The sequence below is a fragment of the Henckelia pumila genome, chromosome 1 (genome assembly GCF_033568475.1).
Source record: "Henckelia pumila isolate YLH828 chromosome 1, ASM3356847v2, whole genome shotgun sequence".
NCBI lineage: Eukaryota > Viridiplantae > Streptophyta > Magnoliopsida > Lamiales > Gesneriaceae > Henckelia > Henckelia pumila.
The window spans coordinates 102,752,703-102,757,192 of NC_133120.1; positions in this window are offsets into that span (position 1 = coordinate 102,752,703).

The window sequence follows — 4,490 nt, forward strand, 5'->3', positions numbered from 1 at the left end:
GGAGAAGAAACTCTTATAGTTCCTACTTCCTTGCTTGTCGTTAAGGTGTTGGAAGCTACTGAGCTCGGTTGTTCTAGTTAGAAAGAGAGCGGATACTTCCACCCGAAGGGGTGGTCTAAGTAAAGTCGAATAAAAACCCTCACCCTCGATTTTAAAGTCTGGCAAAGCTTCTAGAAGGCCGAGCACTACATAGGAGCGATAGCGAAGCCAAGCCAGTACGGTACCAATGCTTTCTTTCTAATAAGAACCATCTCCTCGCTCAGTCCAATTGGTTCTCTATCTTTACTACATGGTATTCGTCGTCCTTTGACCGCACCATATTCACCCAACAAAATGGTGTTGCCGAAAGAAAGAACTGCACAATCCTTAACATGGCACACAACTCCGGCGAATAAACCTTCCCAGAGGTAGACTATAAGAAATGGAATCAGGCCAGTCTGCTTCCTCAAATGCAAATGCAGTTTCAGAATCCATTGAATAAGCAGACAAATCCGCTTTCGAAGAGGGTTCAGCGAAAGACCTTCGAGAAGACTAGTCCACTCGGGATCTTCTAAAGTAAAGAAGCTAAAAAGTTACTTTGATTCTCTAAAACCCGCCTTCAAGAGTGGATGATTGACCTATCGAAGAAAAAAAGCCTTGGCAAGAAAACTGGGTTTACAGAAAGGCTTTATCGAGTTCAACCAAACTGGTTCAAAGCTAGAAGCAGCTCTATTAAGCGACACTTCAACTACGATGATCTTAGATTCGCTCAAAAGAAGGGGACTCAACAAGGAGTTTTGAAGCACATGTCGGACTACTGAAAAGTATTTCTCCACACATCCAATCCAAGCCTACCCGATCATCTAAGCCTTGTTCTTCGCCCATTGCTTGACTCTTTTAGAGTAGAGTGTCTTAGGCGCTAGCCGATAGAGACACCAATAAGATAAACTCTCGTCAAGCATAAGAAAGGATATCATGAACCCTTGGCATAAGCCCCGTCCGTCCTAGTCCTAAGAGCGAATCTTTCTATTTGACTGGCCTATAAATAAATCTTTCCTTTGCTTGCGTGGCCTGGATCAAGCCCGTTAATACCTTCAAGGTGAAAGCATCCCCCAATCGGTAGCTAAGCTAGTTGACGGACCCTGTCCTGTCCACGGAAAGCTTCACGCCCTGGAATGGAATAACTTCAGAAAGCCGAGTGCCGAACCGGAGATAAAGACGTAAACTTCTTAGAGCTACTTGGAGCTATACTCAAAGAAGGCCTACGCTTGACTTGTTCCTCCATTTGATAGTTCCGTTCCAGCTAGCGAGAACACTACTCTACATGATAAGCAGCGAGTTTTTAGGTTCAGTAACGAACGATTGGGGATTTCGAAGATCCGATATTTTCACATGCAATCCTCGATGAGATGATTCAATCAGGCCCGTGAATGAATGGACGAAGGGTATCACATTAGGGACCCCTCTCAACTAGGTATTCGGCCTAACTTGCTGCTATACGCCAGTGCTCGCGTTCCATTAGATCCCAAGGGTAATCAGATGGCAGTTCGATTCCTTCTACTTCCACTGAAGGGACTCTCAAAGACTCAACTAAGCTAAAGTTACAAAAGTCTTGGAAAGAAAGATATATGCATCCGCTCGGGCAACCAGGGGGTTAAATGCTGTTAATGAAAAATATGTCATCTATTGCATAATCAAAAATTAAAATTTCATCACTTCACCATCACAATAATTTTCAATCTAATTTTAATATATAATTTTTAATACTCCCCCTTGTGATGATGATCGTGATATTACGTGTTTTTTATACTGCCTCGTTAAAAACCTTACTAGAAAAAAATTCAGTGGGATAAAAATCATATCAATAAAAAAAGAGTGCAGCCACGTAAAATCTCCCTCATATACACAAGTGATTCTTCACATATTCCGTAGATTGTGCATCCTAATGCTATATATATGTTTTTTGAATATTTCCGTGGGAATTGCATTTGTGAAGAGATCTGATGGGTTCTCACTTGATTGAATATAACAGATAACAATATTTTTATTCTTCTCAAGCTCTTGAGTGTAGACAAAGAACTTTGGAGGGGTATGTTTAGTTCTGTGACTTTTGATGTATCATTCTTTCATTTGAGCAACAAATGCAACATTATCTTCATATAGTGTCACATGCTTCTTGTCTACTGAAAATCCACAAGAACTTTTGATATGTCGTTTCATTGATTTTAGCCAAAGACATTCACGGTTTGCTTCATGTAGCGCAATAATCTCGGCGTGATTTGATGAAGTTGTTACAATTGTCTGTTTCTGTGAACACCAAGAAATTACAGTGCCTCCACGAGTAAATACATATCCGATTTGGGAACGTATCTTATGTGGATCAGATAAATATCCAGCATCAGCATAATCAATGATACTTTGATTGGTATCTTTTGAATACAAAAGTCCCAAATATGTCGTTCCTCATAGATAACGGAATATATGTTTAATTCCGTTCTAGTGCCTCTTTGTTGGATATGAGCTGAATCTTGCCAATAAATTTACAGCAAAAAATATATCAGGTCTAGTACAGTTTTCAAGATACATAAGGGCACCAATGACACTTAGATATGATACTTCTTAACCAAGAATAACTTCATCATCTTCATATGGACGAAATCGATCTTTTTCTACATTCAATGATCTAACAACCATTGGAGTACTTAAAGGATTTGATTTATCCATATTAAAATGTTTAAGAACCTTTACTGTATAATTTTTCTGGTGAATAAAAATTCCACATTTTTTGTTCAATTTGCAAACCCAGACAATAATTGGTTTTTCCAAGGTCCTTCATTTCGAATTCTTCCTTCAAGTACATCATAACTTCTTGAATTTCAATATTCGTTCCAATGATTTTTATATCATCAACATATAAATCAATAATTACACATCCGAATGTTGTTTTCTTGATGAAAATACAAGAGAATATTGGATCATTTACATATCCCTTTTTCATCAAGTGTTCACTCAACCGATTATACCACATTCGGCCGGATTGCTTTAACCCATATAATGATCTTTTCAATTTCACAGAATAAAATTCTTTTGGTTTTGAACTTTGTGCTTCAGGAATCTTAAATCTTTCAGGGATTTTCACGTATATATCCTATCAAGTGATCCGTATAAAAAAGCTGTAACAACATCCATAAGATACATTTCAAAATTTTCAGACACTGCCAAACAAATCAAATATCGAAACGTGATTGCATCAATAGCAGGAGAATACGTTTCTTCATAATCAATTCCAGACCTTTGAGAAAAACCTTGTGCAACAAGCCTAGCTTTATATCTTACTATTTCATTTCTTTCATTTCGCTTTCGAACAAAAACTCATTTGTATCCAATGAGTTTTACACCATCATGTGTAAGGACTATAGGTCCAAAAACATTACGTTTATTCAGCGAATCCAATTCAACCTGGATGACATCTTTCTATTTCACCCAATCATGGCGAGTTTTACATTTACCAAAAGATGTTGGTTCATGATCTTCATTCTCATTTATGATGTCACATGCCACATTATAAGAAAATATCTCATCAATATTTTCTATATCTTTTCGGTTTCATATTCTTCCATTATTAATATAATTAATAGAAATTTCACAATTCTCGTTAGTTTGTAGTTCTGACGGAACATCTTTATCATAATGTGTTTTTTTTTGGAACACTATTTTTTATTTTTTGATCATCGTGTTTCTCTATTAATTTGCTTTTATGAGAATTTTTATCCTTGGAACCGACTGACATTTCATGCTTCAGGCGCTTTATGACATCATGAGTCTTTGGAATTTCAATTTGAGTTGGGGCATTTACAACAGGTATATTATATATATGATTTTGTCACCTTTTTTTGTCTGTAAATGCATCTGGCATTTGATTTGCTATTCTTTGCAAATGCACATTTTGCTGTATATCTTTATCACATTGTTTGGTCATTGGATCCAAATGTAACAATGATGGTACATACCATGTAATTTTTTTTATGTGTTTATTTTTTCCCCCTAACATTGGGAAGATATTTTCATCAAAATGACAATCAGCAAAATGTGATGTAAACACATCGCGTGTCTGAGGCTCAAGATATCGAATGATCGATGAGCTATCATAACCGATATAAATACCGATTTTTCTTTGAGGACCCATTTTTTTTATCTTTGAGGTGGTGCAATAGACACATTCACCATACATCCAAAAATTATCAGATGAGAAATATCAGGTTCCTTACCAAATTCAAGCTACAACGGAGATTATTTATGATATGTACTTGGTCTGATGCGAATCAATGCAACAACATGTAAAATTGCATGTCACCATATTGAAAGAGGGAGTTTTGTTCTCATAATCATTGGTTTAGCAATCAGTTGTAGACGTTTAATCAATGACTCAGCTAATCAATTCTGTGTATGAACATGAGCTACATGATGTTCAACGGTGATTTCCATCGACATACAATAGTCATTGAAAGTCT